Here is a 23,883-nt window from a genome sequence, read left to right as displayed (position 1 = left end):
TATGGCTTTCTTTGGGTAGTCTTTCTTATTTGTAGCATGCATTTTCATTATACTTAAAAAAAATTTAATCCTGATAGATGTTTATTTATCAAATAGAATCTGACCAGTTTTTAAAACAAGGGCAGTTTTATTATATTAGCATCCTTGGCAGGCTTTATCAGTACAGAAAACATCTCTCAAAGATTTTTAAAAATGGGGCAAGAAGGGTCAGCATTTAGTACATAAATATGATCTTCCCATACATCATAAAACTTGGATGCAATTTGTATGACTTGAAATATCTTCGTTTAAAAAATATCATGCACAAAAAGGGACTCATCAGTGAGAACAGAAAAGTGGCATTTTTTGTGTTCAGACTACAATTTAAAACACAACTGGCTTTTGATGTTACAATAAGTAAATTACACTTCAAGCTCCAGAGTATGTGGGGAATGAAACCTGATTAAAGTTTAATACAACAATCCCAGTAAGTGTTTGTTTTAATAAAAGTCTCATTGATATTCTCTGATTTGGTCTAATCATCCAAGAAAAAGTAGTTTCCGCTCTTCTTTTGTTCTACATCTTTAATTGAATTGAGTTTCTTTATTCTTGCTGAGACAAAAATTTCAAGCTGGGGCAAAAAATGTGTTCATGCCAACCAAAAGGGTTTGAGGACTGTTTGCAACAATGGTTTTAGATGGGACACCATAAAAACGATGACCTGATCTGCTAGATAGGTGGCTATGATGAAGTCACATTCCACAACAAAGGCTCTTTTTCACATGGAGTATGAAATATTTGACAACTCTAGCTGTCTGCAATTTTGCTCAAAATCCAGATGTATAGGTGGTTCATCAATTACATCAACTTAAGTAGGTTTGCCCTAACAGCTAAAGCTACTTGCTGCAGTTCACCATCAGATAATGTCTGCAACTCTTGGGTTATGCTGTTTCTAACTTGCAGAGGCTCCATTACATCAGTCACAAATTATAGGTAAGTATAAACATATCTTATCTTGTAGTAGCTGGTTAACACTTCCATTTGATTTGGGGTTGATCTTCTGTGGCTTATAACTGACATTTAGAATTGGTACTGCTCCATCAAGTTTAAGTATTCCAGCAAGCATTCTAATAACCATCTTCCTACCTGCATTATTTTCCCCCAGCATCAACATGATTTCAGAATCAGTAAAATTTCCAGCTACAATTGCTAGCAGAGACTCTCCTATCTTTTTGTTCATTCTTGGATATGTATACCTATACATTTTTTTTAACTTCTCCACTTGCTGTCTCAGCCACTTTATTTATTTAGTTAATTTTGCGGGGTTGCATGGTTCAGGAGTTGAATCCAGGTCTCTCGTGACTCAGTCACTTTAAAAACAAATGATGAAGGGCAGGCCACGGTGGCTCAGTGGCAGAGTTCTCACCTGCCATGCCAGAGACCCAGGTTTGATTCCCGGTGCCTGCCCATACAAAAAAAGAAAAAAAAAATGATACATTTCTGAATCTAAGGTATTCTGTTTGGACATAGGTATCCAGAAAATATTTATGCATTCTCTTATGCCAAAAGGTATTGTAACAGTACAATACACACTTGATACACCAAGTAAACAGCAGCTGAAATGAGAAAGATAACTTAATACACTTAGATCATGCTCCACCGCAATGATATATCCACCCGGATTTTTAGCGATCATATAGTAACAGTAGTCTTCATACATCGTGTGACGCCTGGGTAACAAGGCGGTTTATCAAAGATGAAAATAGTTTTCTGTACACAACCTCAGCACAATCAAATTTCTACAACTCTCTGAAAGATCTTCAACTTTTCGTTCTTTTAGATAAGTTAAATCCTGCTGTTGACATACAAGTGCTTGTATCTTTGCTTCATCCATTCTGTCTAAAATAGACTCTACTGTCCCCTTTGCAGCTTTGGGAATTTGGGCCATATACTGAGGTTTAGTAATGGCTTTTAGGTCACCTTCTAGAATCTTGGTAAAGCAATTTTACAAATTCAAATCCTAGGAAGTAAATAAAATTTCTTGCTAATGAGGTGGATCATCATACCTTCCAAGGTTTGATTTTTGCTTCCCTGCTAAAATTTTTAAAGAAGTTGACATTCCAATACTATTGGTTCCAACTAATCCCCAAACTTCACCTGGATGACTGAAAGGTAACCTGTGAAGTTTGAAGGCATTAGCACAATATTGATTTTTTCTCTTTTTTCCAAGTTGTTTGGTAAATTGACAGTTGATAAGATGTCACAGGGACATTTCTTAATACAAATACTGCAACCAATACAGAGTTTCAGAAATCCATGCTATCTTATTCTGGTGTATAACCTCTATGCATAGTTTTCCCAGTGGGACCACAGAGCAACTCTTGCACTCCTGCCAACATTTCTTAGGTTTATATTTATTATGATTGACAATAGCAATTCTCAATAATTTGTCTGCCAAGATTGTAGGTATATAAGAAAATCTAGGCCCTCTGGAGAAAATGATTCCCTTGTGGTGGGTAACTCAGAGGCCAAGTCAGCACTAGCCTTAATACCCCAGCCACACAGCATGTCCTGATGGCCAATGGCAAAAATGGCGCTACCCGGACACTGCTCACCATAGGGATACAATGCTCAAGACTATGATTATACTTTTGTTTTAAGTTTCCTTGATAAGGATACTTGATATTTGTTACCATTCTATTTCACTTATAAAAATTCAGGAATTTTGGTTGAATACATAATGGAGATACTCAGGAATACACACATCATCATGGTAAAATTTCAAATGATGTAAGTTAGATAATATCTTTATTCAAACATCTGACCCAATCACAGCTTTTTCCACAGAAATAATTATTGCAGAAGTTGTTTATGTCTCCTTCTAGATTTTTAAATATAGTAGTGAAATGTTCTTTTGTGTTTTTTTTTTTTAATTTTGAAAACAAACTTTTTTATTTGCAAGAATTTAAAACTTTCCCCTTGGTTCCCGTTTTTAGTTAATTCTCCCAACCTCTGGCAACCACAAATCTGCTTTCTGCCCTATGGTTTTGCCATTTCTAAAACGTCAGGAATGGAGTCATACCATTTGTAACCTTTTGGGTCTATTTCTTTCATTCAATAAAATACTTTTAAGATTCATCCACATCATTTGATGAATCAATAGTTCATTCCTTTATATCACTGAATAGTGTTCTATTGTACGGATGTATCATGATTTGCTTTTCCTTTCCCTGTTGAAGGATATCTTACTGGTTTCCAGTATTTTAGCAATTGTGAATAAAGCTGCTATAAGCATTCATGCACAGATTATGTTCTGTTCTGTTTTGCAGATTTTACTGAGATATATTCTCTTATCATATATTCCATCCAAAGTATAAAATCAATATCTCACAGCATCATCACTTCATTGTGCAATCACCCTCATATTTAGATCATTTTCATTCCTCCAAAATGAAAATTATCAGACACAAAAAAAGAAAACCAAAAACACCGCTTATCCCTTATCTCACCATATTATTGACCCCTAGTATCAGTGTGATACACTGGTTACTGTTGAAAGAATTTTAAGGTATAACTGATAACTATAGTCTGTAGCTTGCAAAAGGTATTTTTCCCCACCTACCATTCTATTATTAACATGTCATACATTTGTACTAGTTCATGCAAGAACTTATATAAATTTGTGGTATTAATCAGTGACACACTTGACTCTAAACAACTCTTTTCAACCAAATTCACCTACAGTACAGCACTATTCCTTATATTCACAATAATGAGCCACCCACATCCCATATCCATTTCCAAACACTGTAAGTTCAACCACATTATACATTCTGAACAGAGTATGCTATCACTCTCCTCTCTCTATCTTCTATTTCTAGGTATCCTTTATTCTGCATTGTCAGACTCTGCACTTACGTATTATAGCTAGTTCATATTAGTGAAATCAAACCATGTCTGTTGTTTTGTGTCTGACTTAGTTCACCCAGCATTATGTCTTCAAGATTCATCCATATTGTCACATGTTTCAGGACCTCATTTCTCCGTACCACTGCAAAATATTCCATCACATGTATATACTACATTGTATTTTGTTTTGACATAGCTTGTGATGGGTTTCAAATTTAATGCATTGTGTTAACAGAATATGATCTGCAAGCTTTTGAATTTTTGAACTTTTTGAGAATTGTGTTATTGTCCAGGTAGGGTTATATATTACCCCTGAAAGCAACTTTCTTCCCTCATTTATTGTGTTCATGTTCTATATACGCTATTACATACAATTTGGTTGATGATGTTGTTGAGATGTTCTATATCTTGCTGATTTTTATCTAGTTGCTTTATTACTTATAATAATGGATATTCTATTTCATCCTTTGTTTTTCAATGTGTGCTTTGTACATTAAAAGCACTTTATGAGAGCTATGCAAATTTATGATTTTTCTTTGTTCTTAAAAATTCACCCATTTATTATACCTAATTGTAATGTAATTATGTTAAAACACTGAATGAAGCTGCATCTGAGCTATAGTTTTTTTTTGTTTGTTTGTTTGTTTGTGTCTTTTATTATTATTATTATTATTATTTTTATTTTTTTCTCTATATTAACATTCTATATCTTTTTCTGTTGCTTTGCTAGTTCTTTTCCTAAATCGATGCAAATGTACTAAGAAATGATGATCATGCATCTTTGTGATGATGTTAAGAATTACTGATTGCATATGTAGAATGGAATGATTTCTAAATGTTGTGTTAATTTCTTTTTTTTCTTTAATTAATAAAAAAAAATTCACCCATTTATTATTATGAAATGTCTCTCCCATATCTCTTACAAGGTAATAAACTTTGTCTTGAAACATATTTTGTTTGATACTAATATAGTCACACCTAATTATTTATACTTACTGTTTTAACGGTACATTGTTTTTCCATCCTTTTACTTTGGAATATTACAATTTCATTTACCTCATTATTATTTGTTCTATATTTTCATATGTTCGTGTGCATCAGTCTGTATATAAGTATATATTTCACACATATATAGTCATCTTGCATCGTTATTATTTTTGCTTTAAACTCTAAATTGTCCAGATGTTCAAGAAACATCTAAAAACAAGTATATATAGTATTTTATTTACAAATAGATTCAACATTTACTGTGTTCGTCTATTTTTCTAAGTCTGAGCTTCTTAATAGTTGTATTTCTCTGCAGTCCCAAAAACTTTATTTAGCTATTTTATTTTGGGCACAGAGAAAAAGACAATACATTCTTGCAGTTTTCATTTATATGAAAATGTCCTTATTTTGTCTTCATTTTGAAAAGCTTATTATTGTATATAGAATTATTGGTTGAGGGTTTTTTTTTTATTTTCTTCAAGCACTTTAAAGATATTCCATTATCACTTGGCTCCCATTGTTGATAAGTCACTATAATATATATTTATGACATTTTCCCCCTTTTGCCTTCCTGATAAAATACTTTTTCATCCATATTTTGTTTTCAGCAGTTTGCACATGATGTGCTGAGAAGAATATGTATGTATTTGTGTATTATACTTGTGTGAATGTATGTATTTCTGTGTTGAATTTATCCTGCTGTACCTTTGCTAAGTATCTTTGATCAGTAACATATTTTATACCAAATTTGTGAAATGTTTGATTGAAATATTTTCACATATATTTTTTCTGTCCAATTGTCTCATTCTTTGTCTGAGACTTTAATTTCGTATATGTTAGGCCATATCTATATTTATATATAAAACTATATATATAATTATATGTTTTCTAAAGTGCTCAGTTCATTTTTTTTCAATTCTCCCTCCCACTCTGTTTTTCAGATTATATAATCTATTGAGAAGCTTCTAATTCACTGACAGTTTCTTGAAGTGTCAATCTGCTGTTATATGCTCAACCAGTGAAATTTGTAATTCAGATATCACGATTTTCAGTTTTAGAATTATAATTTTTACAATAGGTTTTCTGTCTCCATTGAGATATATTTTTTATTCTTTTTAAAAATTTTTTATTGTATAGTATAACATATATAAAAAACAAAAAATTAAAAAGCAATAGTTTTCAAAATACTCTTCAACAAGTAGTTACAAGACAGATCCAAGAGTCTGTCATGGGCTACCATATGATCCTCTCAGATTTTTCCTTCTTGCTGCTTCAGAATATAGGAGGCTAGAGGGCTTAAATATTTTTTATTGCCATCAAAATTGACTTTTCTTCCTTCATTTTTTGTGAATAACATACATACAAAAAAAGCTATAATTTAAATTTATAATTTAATATAAATTTAAAAGCACAGCACCACAATTGGTTGTACAACATATTTCAGATTTTGACATTGGTTACAATTTCACAATTTTAGGTTTTTACCTCTAGCTGGTTTAAAATACTGGAGACTAAGAGAGATATCGATTTAATGATTCAGCAATCATATTCATTTGTTAAAACCTATCTTCTCTGTATAACTCCACCATCACCTTTTGATCTTTCCATCCTTCTCTTTAGGAATGTTTGGGCTACGGTGATTTTAAATTTTTCATATTGGAAGGGTCTGTCACTAACATGAGGTAGGGATATGGAACTATCTGATGTTCTGGAGAGCTAGGCTAGGTTTCAGAGCTTATCTGGACCAGGGACCCATCTGGAGGTTGTAGTTTTCCGAAAAGTTACTCTAGTGCATGGAATGCTTGCGGAATCTTATATATTGCCCTAGGTGTTCTTTAGGATTGGCTGAAATGGTTCTAGTTGGGGGTTGGCACGTTATGATAGGTAGCAAGGTCTAACTGAAGCTTGTGTAAGAGCAACCTCCAGAGGAGCCTCTCAACTCTGTTTGAGCTCCCTCTGCCACTGATAATTTATTAGTTACACTTCTTTTCCCCCTTTGGGTCAGAATGGACTTGTTGATCCCATGGTGCCAGGTCTGGTTTCATTCCTGGGAGTCATCTCTCACGTCGCCAGGGAGACTTTCACCTCTGAATGTCATGTTGCATATAGGGCAGGAGGGCAACAATTTCACTTGCAGAGTTTGGCTTAGAGAGACTGAGGCCACATCTGAATAACAAATGAGGTACTCCAGAAGTAACTCTTAGGCCTGCCTATAGATAGTCTAAGTTCTCTGCTTTGTAAAAAATAAGCTTCACAAGAGTAAGCCTCATGATCTGGGGCATGGTCTATTATTGATGTGGGTGTCCTTGAAGTTTGACACAGTATCAGAGGATTCCCTGATGTTGAAGTTTAATAGTTACACATTCTTCTTCCCATCCCTCAGGGGACTTTGCCAATACTTTCTGATTATCTGCTCAATAAACTCTAAGATGTGTCCAAGCATTCCAATAATCTATACAGGATTAAAAGACCTCTTTCTCATTCTGTGCTCATTGTGTTTCAATTGTTCAAATGAGTTTTATATATATATATATATATATATATATATATATATATATATATATATATATATATATATATATATATATATATATATATATATATGTTGAATTAGATTATGCATTACAGAAAATTTCAGTTCCAGACCAAATAAACCTTTCTTCCATTGGTCTCAAAGAGTATGTGTGGTTCTAAAATATAGACACTGTCTTCCTTACCCCTATGTTCTGAATTACTTTAACCCTAACCTCTTCGGCTTCATTCTTATCTCTAAATATCATGTTATATATCTAAAACAGCCTCTCAAAATCCAGAAATAATCATCACTCTGGACTTAATGAGTCTGCTCTAAGAGCTTACAATCTAGACCCCTATTTTCTTATAAGCATTTTGTAAAGGTGACCATACCATTCTTGTTCTTTTGTTTCTGACTTATTTTGTCTCACCAAATGTTCCACGTGTTCATTCACATCGTTGCATGCCTCACAACTTTGTTCCTTCTTGTAGCAGCACAACCTTTGTTCATAAGTATACACCATCATTCGCCAATCTACTTCTCAGTCAGTGTATCCTTCAGCCACCTGCATTTATCAGGCATCCTGTCGAGGGCCCAAAGTCCACAGTCCATCAACATTCTCAATTTTAGATCATTTCATTGTTCCCAAGAGGAAGAAAACCAATAAACACACCCTTACCAAATAGAAAATCTAAACCTCCTCTTCACTCTTCTCCCTCCCCACATCAGTTACATCTGCTGTTGCTGTGATAGCTCATAGCTGCCACATAGTATGCAATAGCAGTTTTCCTCCTGTACCTTGGACTTAAATACTCTTTGTTCAAGAATCATATCTTTAAAGCAATTCTTGCAAGGACTAATTCATATTTCTAGTGTTAATATGGAACACATAGATCTATACAACCCCTTTCAATCCTGTTCACCTTCAATATGGTAATATTGTAGACCCATTAGAGAACCACCTTCACTCTTATTTATTCCCTTACATTGGAGTTCAATCTCATTTGCTAATGGTTCAGCAATCTCTACCTTCTATGTATCTCTAAGTCCCCTATATTTTTGTATTATAAACCTCTGATTATACCTTTATGCTGGTCATAAAAGTGGAATCGTACAGTATCTATCCTTTTGTGTCTGGTTAATTTCACTTAGCATTATGTCCTCATGTCTCATCAATTGTTCATGTGCTTCAGGACGTCATTTTGTCTTACTGTTGCATAATATTCCGTCCTATGTATATACCATATTTTGTTGATCCACTCATCTGTTGATGGGTATTTGGTTTGTTTCCATCTTTTAGCAATTGTGAATAATGTTGTTATGAACATTGGCGTGCAAATGTCTGTTTGTGTCATTGCTTTCAGCTTTTCTGGGTATATACCAAGTAATGGTATTGCTGAGCCATAGGGCAACTAGATATTCAGTTTTCTAAAGAATCACCAAACAGTCTTCCATAGTGGCTGCTCTATTATACATTCATACCAGCAGTGCATACATGTCCCAGTTGCTCCATATCCTCTCCAACGTTTATAGTTTCTTATAGTTGGCTTAATAGCAGCCATTCTTATAGGCTTCAGGTGGTATCTCATTGTAGTCTTGATCTGCATTTCCCTTATAGCTAATGAAAATAAGTATCTCTTCATGTGTTTATGAGCCATCTGTATTTGCTCTTTAGAAAAATACCTATTCATATCTTTAGCCCATTTTATAATTGGGTTGTTTGTTCTTTTGTTGTTGAGTTGTATGATTTATTTGTATATACAGGATATCAAACCTCTGTCCGGTATACGATTTCCAAATATTTTCTCCCATTGAGTTGGCTGCCTTCTTACCTTTTGGACAAAGTCTTTTGAGGTACAGAAGCATTTGATTTTGAGGAGTTCCCATTTATCTATTTTTTCTTTTGTTGCTTGCGCTTTGGGTGTAAAGTTTAGGAAGCAACTTCCTAGAACTAGGTCTTGAAGATGTTTCCCAACATATTCTTCTAGAAGCTTTATGGTGCTAATTCTTATTTTTAGGTGTTTGATTCATTTTGAGTTAATTTCTGTGTAGGGTGTGAGATGGGGTCTTTTTTCATTCCTTTGTATATTGATATACAGCTCTTCCCTGCCTAATTATTGAAAAGACTATTTTGTCCCAGTTCAGAGCATTTGGGACCCTTGTCAAAAATCAGTTGACCATAGATTTGATGGTCTATTTCTGCACTCTTGATTCAATTCCATTGGTCAATGCTTCTATCTTTGTGCCATTGCCATGCTGTTTTGACCACTGTGGCTTCATAATAGGTTTTAAACTCAGGGAGTGTTAATCCTCCCACTTCTTTTTTTTAGGATGCTTTTAGCTATTCAGGGTCTTTTTCCCTTCCAGATTAATTTGATGGTTAGCTTTTCCAAATCTTCAAAGTAGGTTGTTAGAATTTTGATTTTCTGTGTTGAATCTGCAGATCAATTTTGGGAGAATTAATATCTTTATATTTAGCCTTCCTATCAGTGAGCAGGGAATGTCTTTCCACCTATTTAGATCTCCTTGATTTCTTTTAGCAATGTTATGTAGTTTTCGGTGTACAAGTCCTTTACATCCCTGGTTAAGTTCATTCCTAAGTACTTTATTCTTTTAGTTACTCTTTTAAATGGAATATTGTTTTCCTTAACTGCTTCCTCATCTAGGGCATTGCTTGTGTATAGAAATGTTACTGATTTTTGCACATAATTTTATAACCCGCCACCTTGGTGAATTTGTTTATTAGTTCAAGTAATTTTGCTGTATATTTCTCAGGATCTTCCAAGTATAGAATTATATCATCTGCAAATAATGAGAATTTTACCTCTTCCTTTCCAATTTGGATGCCTTTCATTTCTTTGTCCTGCCTGATTGTTCTAGCTAAAAGTTCCAGCATAATGTTGACTAATAGTAGCAACAGGCATCCTTGTCTTGTTCTTATCTTGGGGGAAAGCTTTCAGTCTCTCTCCATTGAGTATGATGCTATCTATTGGTTTTTCATATACTTCCTTTATCATATTGAGGTAGTTACCTTTGATTTCTATCTTTTTGTGTGTTTTTATCAGAAAAGGATATTGAATTTTGTCGAATGCTTTTTCAACATCAGTTGAGATGATCATGTGATTTTTCCCTTTCAATTTGTTAATGTGCTGTATTACATTAATTGATTTTGTTGCGTTGAACTCATCCTTGCATTCTTGGTATAAACCCCACTTGGTCATGATGTATAATTTTCTTAATGTGTTGTTGGATTCAATTTGCTAACATGTTATTGAGAATTTTTGCATCCATGTTCATTAGGGAGACTGGCCTGTAGTTTTCCTTTCTTACAGCATCTTTATTTGGTTTTGGTATTAAAATGATATTGGGTTCATAAAATGAGTTAGATAGAGTTCCTTTTTCCTCAAGTTTTAGGAAAAGTTTGAGCAGGATTGGTGTTAGTTCTTTTTGGAGTGTTTGATAACATCCCCCTGTGAAGCCATCTGGCCCTGAGCTTTTCTTTGTAGAAAGACTTTTGATGACTGGTTGACACTCTTTGCTTGTGACTGGTTTGTTGAGATCTCTATTTCTTCTTGAGTCAGTGTAGCTGGTTTGTGTCTCTCCAAGAATTTGTCCATTTCATCTAAGTTGTCTAGTTTGTTGGTGTATAGTTGTTCATAGCAACCTCTCATGATTTATTTTATTTCTTCAGGGTCTATGGTAACGCATGCCTTCGCATTTCTGATTTTGTTTATTTGCATCCTCTCTCTTTCTTTTTTTCTTGCCAGTCTTGCTAGTGGGCCATCAATTTGGTTGATTTTTCTCAAAGAACCAACTTTTGGTTTTATTGATTCTTTCTATTGTTCTTTTGTTTTCCCATTCATTTATTTCTGTTTTACTCTTTGTTATTTCTCTTCTTCTACTTACTTTGGGGTTAGTTTGCTATTCTTCTCAAGTTCCTCCAAGTGTGCTGTTAAGTTCTCGATTTTTGCTGTTTGTTGTTTTTTTAATATAGGCATTTAGGGCAATAAATTTCCCTCTCAGCACAGCCTTTGCCACATCCCATAAATTCTGATAAGTTATATACTCATTTTCATTCATCTCCAGATAGCTACTGGTTTCTCTAGCAATTTCTTCTTTGGATGATTGGTTGTTTAAGAGTATGTTATTTAATCTCCACATATTTGTGACTGTTCTTGTTTTTTGGTGATTATTGAGGTCCAACTTCATCCCATTGTGATCAGAGAAAATGCTTTGAATAATTTCATTGTTTTTTAATTTATAAAGACCTGTTTTGTGCCCCAGCATATAACCTATCCTAGAGAATGTTTCAAGAGCACTAGAGAAGAATGTAATATCTTGTGCCTAGGAGTGCAATGACCTATATATGTCTGTTAGGTCTAATTCATTTATCAAGTTATTTAATGTTTCTATTTCCTTGTTTATCTTTTGTCTGGTTGTTCTATCTATAGAGGAGAGTGGTGTACTAAAGTCTCACACTATTGTTGTTGAAGCATCTATTATTGGTTTCCGTTTTGCCAATGTCTGTCTCATGTACTTTGGAGATCCTTGATTGGGAGCATAAACATTTATGATTGTTATATATTCTTGGTGAAATGACCTTTTAATTAGCATACAGTGTCCTTCTTTGTCTCTTATGATGTCTTTACAGTTAAAATGTATTTTGTCCGATATCTGTATAGCTACTCTTGCTTTCTTTTGGTTACAACTTGCGTGGGAAATCTTCTAACATCCTTTCACTTTCGATCTATTTCTATCCTTGTGTCTATGATGTGTCTCTTATAAGCAGCATATAGCTGGATTAAGTTTCTTAATCCGTTCTGCCAATCTGTGTTTTTGCATTGGTAAATTTAGTCCGTAAGCATTCAAAGTTATTACTGAAACGACGTTTCTTGAATTCACCATCTTATCTTTATAATTTTATTTGTCAGATCTATATATTCTTTTCCCTCTTTGTCTTTGTATTCTTTAAATTACCCTTATTGGTACTCTTCAATTTCATGCCCTCTTCCAGACTTTCCTCTCCTGTCTTTTTTTTTTTTTTTCAACAGGCAGAACTCCTTTTAGTATTTCTTATAGGGTTGGTTTCTTGTTGACAAATTCTTTCAGACTTCTTTCTCTGTGAAAACGTTAATCACTCCTTCCATTTTGAAAGACAATTTGGCTGGGTACAGAATTCTTGGCTGGAAGTCTTTCTCTTTCAGGATCTTGAACGTATACCACTGCCTTCTCCCCTCCAGGGTGCTAGTTGATTAGTCTGACTTCAGTCTTATTTGATTTCCTTTGTATGTTGTAGATTGCTTTTCTCTTGCCACTTTCAGAGTTTTCTGCTTCTCTTCAATTGACAGACTGATTAGTATGCTTCTTGGGGAAGGTTTGTTTGGATTTATTTTTTTTGAAGTTCATTGGGCTTCTTTGACTTGTATATTTATGTCTTTTATGAGGGTTGGGAACTTTTCAACCATTATATCCTGAACTGCTCTTCCTAGCCCTTTAATACTCTCTTCTCTTTCTGGGACACCAATAATTCTTTCATTTACGTGCTTTGTTTTGTCTATCATTTCCCTGAAATCCAATTAAAGTTTTTCCATCTTTTTTGCCATTTGCTGTTTTTAGTTTTCTAAGTCAGTTATCCTGTCCACTATATCACTTATTTTTCCTTCTGTCTCTTCAAATCTGGTGTTGTGTGCCTCTATTATGTTTTTTATTTAGTCAACAGAGTCTTAAATCTCTGTGATATCTGTTATTTTTCTATTTATTCTTTCAAATTCCTCTTTATACTCTTCTACTGTCTTCTTGATCTCCTTTATATCATTTGCCATCCCACTTATTTCATTAAGTAGAGTTGTAAGAGCACTTTGATTAGTTATTCCAACATCTGTGTCTCCTCTGGTGTTTTAATTTTTTTATTAGGCACGGCTATATCTGTCTGCATTGTGATATGGTTAGTGATCTTCTGCTGTCTTCATTGCATGTAAATATCTTGATTGATTTACTTTGGGAGTTAATTTATTTCAACAGTCTAAAGCCTTGCATTTGCAGGATGGTTGTACAACAGGGAGCAGGGTACTAGGTGGAGCACTCAGTGTGGTGATTTGTTTCAGGGCAGGTATGGGCACAGGTTGGGGATGTTACCTGATGCTTGTGAATGTGGGGACCCAGTGGCCAGGAAGGATATAGCTGTATAGATGCACTGGTCTGGGGGGCATAACCCTGGTATGCACCGGTCTAAGGCACAGCACACTTTGTGTGCATACATAGAGCTGTGGCAGCAGGTCGACATTATGCCTTCATGAATTGGGGGCTGATGTGACCTGGCTGCACAGGTCAGCACTTTCTTAGAGCTGGGAAATATGGCTGAGAGCTGTGCACATGCGGGGTTCTAGGGCTGCTGTAAAGTATGATTCTCATAGCTAAATGACACGATTGGGGGCTGGCACGCATATATGGACCTAGGAGTGCTGTAAACTGATGCACAGAGCTCAGGGGGTCTGGGTTGAGACTTGCAACACTATAGGCAGGAGGTCAAGGCTAGCCTGGGTATGGTGTTAGTGCCCACAGTCTTTATGCACTGGCAGTGGCCTGCAGGGAACAGGGAGGGGGAGGAAGTGCTCTCAGGGATACAGGAAAGGTGGGTTGGGCTGCCTTTGGGGTGGGGGTGTGGAGCAGGTACCTGTACTGGGAGCTGGTGGGACACCTGGAGGGTGGAGAATGAGAGTATGTGACGGGGTTTGGGTGCGTGGGGTGTGGTGTGAATCACTGATCACAGGGCTGTGCTGGTGAGGGGAGCACAACCAAGGAATGTGGCCTGGCTTACTTCTTAGTCCCTGGCTTCTGTCCGTGCACTCCCACGGGCTCTGTGCCTCCATGCCAGGCTCCAGCTTTCTGCCTCTCAGCTCTGGGCCTCTGCAACCAGGGCTGCCCCAAGTGGTGCAGAAGGCTTTCCCAGGTCAGCCGCACTCCTGAATCACCACCTCAGTTGCCCTCTTCTTCCTTCAATAGCTTTTCGATGGAGCAAGGCTAATCTTGAGCTGCTCTATTCTGACATCTTCCCAGACATCTATTTTTATTCTTAATAATCCTTTTCATTAACACTTCTAAAATCATACAAGTAGTTGCTCTGAAGTCTTTTTCTTTATATTCCATCATCTGGATCATCTCAGTATCTTTTACTTTTTAAAATATTTTCTTGATTATGGGTGTTTGTCCTGTCTAGCAATATTTTATTATTTATCCCATATTAAGGTGCATCTATTTTGTTTTTCTTTTAATTCTAAGGTGAATCTTTTAATAGGGACAAGATAATTTGTTCTATAAGATGACCTTTCTGTGTTTTCAGTGGAGTCTTTGTTTCCAGCTACTATGACAAAAATCACACAATGGGTTGGATTAACAATGGGAATTTATTGGCTTACACTTTCTTAGGCCAGATGGTTTGCTTCACCTTGAGCTCTGCAGCGTTTGGGTTACGAGAAAACTATGGGGTTCCTTGGCTTTCCCAACACATGGCAATGTTCTCTCCTTTCTCGCCTAAGTTCCATTGACTTCAAATTTCCTCTTCTCTGTGCAGCTTTTTTCTGTATAAAGTCTCCAGTAATGAGAATGGGACCCAAATTTAATCAGTTGCTCATACCACAGCTAAAAATAGCTCCTTTAAAAGTTTCTAATCACCATGGGTTTATACTTATAGAAAGATATTAAAATTAAGAACATATTTTTTTTTCTGGGGTATATATTTCAACTTACTGCAAATGGGTTTTAACATATTTCCTTTAAATTAGCTCCTCTCTATTAAATTCCAAATTTAAAATAAATTTTTAGTTCCTTTATCTTTCCAGATGTTGTTTTACACTGATTGGGCTCCTTGCAGTTTAACCTGTACTTGTAAAGTCAACCAAGGAACTGAGAAAGATTTATTAGAATATTTTAGAATCCTCTCCACTGTAAGATTTCCACTCTAATTTCCAAGGTGTGCGTCAGCTTGGATTCCAAATCTTCACTCCTCAAGGCAGTAAGTTTATGACTTGCTGCTTCACTTTAAGCTGTCACTTGTGTCAGGGACTCCAGTGAGTGTGGTTGATGCCATTCCTTCAAAAGCCAAAACTTTTACAGTAAGAAAGTACATCAGGTCACTCTCCAGTGCCTTCAAATAGTTTTTCCTTTTTTTTTTCTTGCTTGATTGGTTGGTACAATTTTGTATTTGTGGGCAGGTTAGTCTAAAGAAAAATATTTTTCCCTTATAAGAACTGATATCTCATTTGATGCCCTGGTAAATGAAACCAAGAATAAATCTTCTGAGGAGCTTCTTGAATGTTTATGCTTTTTAATAAAAAAGAGTCTATTAATGTTGGTGCTGACTTTTCCATTTTATTTTTACCTACATTTTAGACAACATTTCTAGAGTTGGGGGTGATCATTTTGCGATTACAGGACTACAGTGCATGAGGCATTTTTTTTTTTTTTTGTATGCCGTATGGTGGGGTCACATTTCATTATTTTCCGTGTGAGTATCCATCATTGCAGCATCATTTGTTGAATTTTTGTGTTTTTTGTTGTGGCTGTTGCCATTTGTTTTTTTTTTTTTGCTTGTGTGTTTGTGTTTTGGTAAGTGTAAGGACTGGGAATTGAACCCAGGTCTCCTGCATGGCAGGCGAGAATTGTACCACTGAACTACCCTTGTACCTCACAATGCATGGGTTTTAAAAGCTAGTGTGCTAAGGTTGGTAGGAAAGAATGGCAAAAGTAGCATAGGTTTTTGAGATCTTTTTGACATTCCACATTAGTCATTAAATGGTTAACCTCAAATGAACTGTTAAATGATAAAAATGTTCTAATATGTTTTATTTTTATTTATTTTTATGTGGGCAGGCACCGGGAATCAAACCCCGGTCCTCGGGAATGGCAGGCAAGCATTCTTGCCTGCTGAGCCCCCGTAGCCTGCCCTCTAACATGTTTTGAGCCGCAATTTGTTGCTTTTATGGTACTTGCAGTCAAACCATTCCTTATAGATCCAGCGATTCTCTGGCAGAGCTTCACAGGATTTAAAACCCACTGAAGGATTATAACAAAAACACTATATTTATAGTTACACATTAAATAGTATCTAATTTTCTCTTATTTTAAAAATAATGTTTCTATTTATCTCTGTTTCAATTCCACTAGCCCTATAATCGTACTTCTAGATTGCTATCATGTTGTTAAGTTATGGTTCTGAAATCAGAATCCAATTTCTCTTCTTGAGATTATATATATATATATACTAAAAAAATATACATATATATACATATATATATATATATATATATCTCCATCTGCAACATTATACCCTCTTTGCCATGTGACATAACACATTCATAAGTTCCTGCCATAAGGATATGGACATCTTTGGAGGACCAGAACTCCTTCTACAATAGACTGTTATCTATGAAGTCATCGTATTAAATGTCATCGATTAGATTGATTCTCATGGAGAAAATGACAGCAAGTGTGGGTAGAGCAAGAAATAATGTGGATAGGGCATAATGGATTAGAGTGAAAAGTGTTGGACGCTCCAAATTTCTTTAATATGCCTTGGTATTTTACATGAAAAAAATAAATGAAAGCATCATTTGAAAACCTCAGGGGCATATTCATTAATTTCCAAATAAATAGAATGCAAGCCTATGCAGCTTTATAAAGCAGTTAAACAAAAAGACGTGACACTCCCATACATAAAACTATTTCCCCAATAGCACCCAATACATGTGGCTATAACACCATTCAAAAATAATTTTTAATAAAAGTGACCCATTTTAAATGTATCTTTGGGTAAAACTCTTGAAAATATTTGTATAATGATTAAGTTTAATTTTTTTATTATGTTGGGCACTTAATTCTAAGATATTTCATGGAATTATAGATGTTTAGAACTTTAAAAAAAGGCTGTCTGTATATTTTCCTTAATCATTACTTATCTTGCTTTAATTTCCAGCTTGACATACAGCATAATTTTAAATACCAAGGCTTAGAATTGTGGGATTGTAACTTCATGTGTTTATTTTTTGGTATCAAAAATATACTTTATTTTTTTATTTTATTTTAAAGTATATTAAAAATATACTTTATTTTTAAGTGTATTTTTAATTATGTACTATATATTTTGATAAATATATAGTATATAAAATATACTATATATTTTAATGGTATCATTTAAACTCTAATTATGCATGAAATTATATTGGATTTCTTGCTAAATACAAAAGAAGAAATGTTTTCTTGATTCATTCTTTCTTTAGTAAACATGTACTGCTGATACAGTTCATCAACTAAATCTTATAAGAAATAAAATGTATAGAAGGAAAGCACTAATTAGGGAACTGTTCTTGCCCAATTACAAGTGTGAAACTCCCTTTAATTTCAGTCACAAGGAGATGTCTTTCTGCTAAATACCCCTAGGTAAGAATGCAAAAATGTCATTGCCTTTCCAGTTATAAATGCAAACTTTTTTTTTTCCTTCAAATTGTTAGCAAGCTGCATTTATGAATGATATTTTTGAAACAATTTGTTGTAAAACAATGTTTTTCTTCACAAACTGCATCATCTCTTTAGCTGGGTTTTCCATTGAATTTTAGTCGATATTGGCCAAACCTTCACATAAATGTAGCTTATTTGCTTCTTTATATGTTTTATTTCAATGATTATGTTAGAATTGAGTAGTGCAATAGAAACTACACAGGTATTCTCAGTAATTATAAACACTGCAGTGCACTAATTTACTATCTAGTTTACTAAAACTAAGGGATCTCACCATACTGTGGTAAAATGTAAAATCATTCTCAATACTGAAAAATATAACAATGCACACTATTATTCTTGCCATCAGAACAAAAATGAAAAAAGAGAATAAAAATAACTGAAAATAAACATTAACTACTTAGCAATGAATTCTTAAAATAATGTAAAAAAGAAAAATGTTTAATTATTTCAACAGAAACTAATTGTTCATAGTAAGAGAAAAAGTACTTCCAAACAGTAATATAAATTATTCTCTTTATTGAACAATGACTCCAACATATTACATGCTTAAAGATATCATTGTAAATAGTCTACCATGATATTATTCTTGGTTTATGTTGATGTTATTTACAATGTCTTCAAATTTATCTGGAAGATAGAAGGAGCTGGGGTTTAGAGTCTAGCTTTTGGAGTTAATATTCCTTATCAACTATGTTCCAAATATAAGCAATGTTTCATTTTTTTAACCTGATTTTAGTATATCATTGTGTTAACCTACTTAGTACTTAAGGGCAATAAGTTATCCCAATCCTGCCTAACTCACAAATATGTCCTTAACAAATTGGGTATTATCTTTACAAAAGATTTACCCTCCCCCCCAAAAAAAATTTAGTTGAATAAATGATTGGATGGAATTTTTGGTTTCAACTTCAACATGTAAGAGCATAGAAGCTGTCACTATTGTCTTTATAAGAAGACATCGAACAAACCAAAAAATGATTAACTTTCCTTGAACCTATCAGAGAACTGAGCTTTTAGGTTGAACGTCAGGTCAACCATCGACCAGAACTTTGGAGAGGCAGGCAAATCAGTCACTGGCTGAGAACTGCTTCTCTGCAGTAGAAGGTCCTGGAGCCACAAACTGGTAAGAACATCTGCGTGATAATTTTCATAGATTCTTGGAGGCTGAATGTGAACTAACTTGAGAGTAAGCTTTCCGTTAGAAAAACCCTAATTTAAAGGTATTTGTTTTGGAAATCTTACATTTTGGATTACTTTCTTTAATTTAGCTGATTTGTCACATGATAGCAAAGATTAAGAAAAGGTAGAACAGCTGGTTTTTTTTCACTCACGGAAGGGTGATGGCATGATCAATGGTATTAAAACTGGAAAGGGGAAGATAGGAGAGAAGAAAATATTGGGCAGCATTTGTTAACTAACTGAATATGCAGATTAGACCAAGAGACAGTGAAATGAAGGCACTGATTTTTTGTCCTTAACTGTTTCCTGCGAGACATTCTCTCTATAAAGCAATGCTAGTGGATCATAACTCAGATATTTAAATTATGGTATGCTTTGGACTTAATGAGATTAGTCCTGAGGGAAACTCAGGGGATCTTTATGTTGTGACAAAGTGTTCATTAGACATGGTAATGGCTGATTTTAAAGATCATTTTTTTCCCTGAAAAAGAAAAAATATATACAATGTGTTTAAATGGTTGTGCTGATGTTCCATTTGGACTATAATTACTACACAATTGTGAAAAGAAATTGGTCATTTAAAAACTGTAATGGCAACTCTTAATCCAGTAATAACTGCAAATGCACTCCATTACATGTGTAATTGGCAGTAATCTTTATCCAAGCTTGGTCTAGAAAGGCAACAGTTGAAGGACGAAATTCTCATTTCCTATATGTAAAATGTTCCATGAAATAAATAGCAGGATATCTCTAGTTATTGACATATATATTATTTCATAACATTAATATTTACTTATTTAGAAGGTTAACATATGGATTAAACAATCTGAAAAAATAACACAGTTGGTTTAATCAACTTCTTGTCATTTATGTTGAGGTTAAAGTAAAGCATTGTTTCGTGTCTCAGTTTAGTGCAACCATTTTTATTGCACTGTTTTTCCTTTAAGTCAGAGCAAAGTAATGAAGCCTTCATGAATATTAAATTAATTGCCTACCAAAATAGACGAGCTATTACATGTCAGTGTTGCAACCAACTTCATGGACACTTAAGACAATTTCTACAGTGATGGGAAATTACTCTGAGGATAGGAAAATCAGTGAAGAATATTTCTGGTGGCCACCGTTTAATTGTGATTAGACAGTTCCCTCCATTTCTCTAAAACTTGGCAAATTAATAAGGCTATAGAAGATCATGGCACCAATAATTTTGGTAAGAACTATTTTTGGTTTCCTGTATATTTTCAGGTGCTTAAAGGGATATATTTATATCTTCCATTCAGTTTTAAAATTCTTTACATAAATGACGGATTAGTTCCTAAGCCTGTAAATGTATTTTAGACAAGGCTAAAATTTGTTCTGAAAACCATCCCTAAAGGAAGCTCTTCTCTACTTCCGTAGAGACAATAACTGTTATCATTTTGGCACATATCTTTTAAGACCTCTTTCTGAAGTTTTAATAAACACACACACATACAAATGTGTGTATATATATATATGCACATACAAATATACACACTTTAGAAAATATATACCTTTTTTCTACTTTTTCTCTGAACATTACCTGTCATAGATCAATAAAAATACAAAATAATAACCTTAAGAGAAATATGGGCACCTAATACATAGAAAAACTAGTTACAGAGGACATATAAATGGTCAACCCATGTAATAAATGCTCAAACTCAAGACGACACACCTGTTTTCACTGTTACATTAACAAGTTATCAACATGGTTTGGATAATTTCAACTGCTAGTGAATATGATGTTTCTTATACAGAATTGCTAAGATTGCAGCCATTTTGGCAGAAAAATGAAAGTATACACTATATATATATATATATATATATATATATATACATATATACTTTTATGTATTTATTTATGTGCATATACATAAATTCATGTATGTCACATATTCTAGAAACTTCCTTAAATTATGCTCCCCAGAAATATGTGTCTATGTACAAAAAGGGCCTGCATAAGAATAACATTGTGTAAGTTGTAGTGGTCATAATATCAGAAATTAAGAAATAACCTTAATGCCTATGATTAGGAGAATGGCTGAATAAATTCAGATATATGGGTATATTATGAAATAATATGTAGTGATTAATAATAATGACTCATTTCATTAAAAATGATTTTTTTGCATCTGTGATAACATGGATAATATTCAAGTAATATTAGAAGAGGAAAGCATAATAATTTCTTCATATATGGTAATTTGTTACAGGTATGCAAATTTTATTGAGAGATACACATGCTTGGTTCGGTCAAGATTTGGGGGGCAGCTGATGACTGTAGTTGGATATGAGGCTAGATAATGAGGAGTGTGAACTAAATAATAAGGTGCTTAGAGATTTTGTTAAGAATCCTTGGACTCTCTCTCATTCTTTCTTTTTATTTTTACAATGGGTATTCCTAAGAAGTTTTAATCAAGAGAGACATATGATCAGACCGTTTTTTTTTAACGTAAATTTACTATCCATTTTAGAGATGTATCACAAGTGAGAGAGACTACGGTTATAGAAAACAGAAATTTATTGCAAAACTGTATGTGAGAGATGATGAGGATCCAGTACAACTCCTGAAACTTAGTAAATACTGAAAAGGTATGAGTTGGTCCAGTGAATGTCAAAATTACTCTACCTACAATATGCATAGCAATAATAATATAAATCAGTGTATATTTGCAAGGCAAGGCATCAGACAGATTTCAAATCAATTTTAATTACATGATAGAAACTGAACATTCCATATAATACTATGAGTATGAAATGCTAAGTACTTGACAATTTGTTAGTATCTATATCTATTTATATTATCAGGAAATTTAGCATTAGATGTCTGGATCAAGGATGATTATTATTATGACAACAATGACCTCATCAGCTCCCCTTTGCCCCCAGTTCTTTCTCCTTCTGGGATGATGTGAGGAGAGCCAGATGGACGTGTCTACATGTCCAAAGAAATGAACCCCAAAATAAGAATCTGAAAGCTTAATTATATGTTGCCTTCTTCCCTTCTGAGAAGAGATATGCTTAATCCCCCTAACGTAAATAAATTCTCCTGGGGAACAAAAGGGGAATGTCCCTAAGTTCTTATATTTTGGAGAGTAAATAGATGTCTCCAATGGAGGGATACTACAACCACCTTTAGGTTTAAAATCTCTGGAATTTTCTTCCTGGTTCTGGGGAAGATATATTTTATTATCCTTTAAAAAGAAATGGATGGCTCCATATCTAGCACTTTTAAAATGTGGTGAACAGATGGATTTGAGGGAAAGGAGGCATTTGAAGTCATACCAATTTCCTTCTCTCAGAAGCCAGGTACTTACTTCTTGACAGCAGTATTACTACTACCTTAGAAAGTAAGACTTACCCATGTTCTGCCAGTCGATAATTAGCACTGGAAACCTGGTGTCTTGCCATAAAATCCACTTCAAGGAGCTCTGGAGGTATCTTTCATTTTTATGTACTTTATTGGTAAGTCCTTCATTATATTGAAATAGCCTCTTGCAAGTTCTTGTTCTAGAGAGTTTGACCCACAGTTGGGATTCAAGAATGATAAATGATTGGCAATCATTAAAAAAAAAAACCTATGAAAATATTGATTTTATTTTTCTGCCTGTAGCTATTAACTTATGTGCTTAACTTTTATGCTTTGTTATTTAATTTAATGAAATATTAATTTACATTTAAATTTGCTTTTAAATAATTTTGGAAATTTCATTAATTTACTTTTAAAATAAATCTATTACTTCTAAGTAGAAATATCTTTAATAAATGAGAAAATTAAAGTACAATAAAAAAGAAAAGTGCCTTACAGGGCTATTTCCTTAGGATTTAATTTTGGTTTTTGGAACTCTTAGTTCCAAATCCACTATACTTGAAAGATAACAAATGTAATATTTTCACTTGCTTCTGTGTTTATCAATCATCCTATATTATAAAAGACTATAGATGACACAAATGAAAAATCTCTAATGGTGAGTTATGTTATTAGTTGGTGTATTTTCATCATACATCTCTTACAGAATTTATATTTTTATTCCAACTTTTCATAACTTGGTAAGGGTATGTTATCACTATTCACTACTGCTATTCACTAATTGACGTAAGTGAGTTCATACAGGACAGAATACACAAGAGTAAACCAGAATGTGCAGTGTTACAGGAAGCTGATGACTCCTGGAAGATCTAGCTAAACCTAACACATTTCAGTCTCTGAAGAAGCTAGACGTAAGCAGTTAAATGATGCAACACAGGTAAAATTCATGCAGATAGATAGACAGCTTTCTAGAAGTAATTTACTTAGTAGGAGGCAGGACTCCCTTTCCTTTTAGGAATAAAATATTCACAATTTGAAAAATATGATAGGGGGTTTAGTACTTGAGGGCAGGATCTATTCTCATGATAGCCAAATGATAAGGTGAAATATGAATAATCTTTGCAAAATTACCTGCATAGATGAATGGAGTTTTTGGCCTGAGTTCCTTAAATTCTTCTGCTTTAATGTTTGGACTGATCTTAAAATAAGACAACCTTTAAGTCTAGGTGATTCGTTAATGGATTCTATTATGAAGAGCTAAGAATGCGCAGTAGAATCCTAGATATAGGAAATAAGATGGCCTAATAATGAGTTTATGTGACAAGACTGTAACAATCAATGAATAATTGTAAACAATAATGTCAGGGAATTACATATATTTCTCTGCAAAATCTATCAAAAACAAATAGAATGAAACAATAGCTTGATGTTTTCAAATACATTAATTCATTAAGTTAAAATAACCCTC

The 23,883-nt window shown here is 34.0% G+C and overlaps 1 pseudogene; it reads right to left on the bottom strand.

Moving 5' to 3' along the window:
• Positions 1 to 514: 514 nt before the first annotated feature.
• The window catches only part of LOC143680541 (ATP-binding cassette sub-family E member 1 pseudogene), a 109,878-nt pseudogene continuing 86,509 nt past the window's right edge, over positions 515 to 23,883 (bottom strand).

This window comes from Tamandua tetradactyla, chromosome 4, assembly GCF_023851605.1.
Source record: "Tamandua tetradactyla isolate mTamTet1 chromosome 4, mTamTet1.pri, whole genome shotgun sequence".
Taxonomy (NCBI): Eukaryota; Metazoa; Chordata; class Mammalia; order Pilosa; family Myrmecophagidae; genus Tamandua; species Tamandua tetradactyla.
Note: the sequence above shows the minus strand (reverse complement) of the source record. Positions and strands in the feature narration are given on the sequence as shown.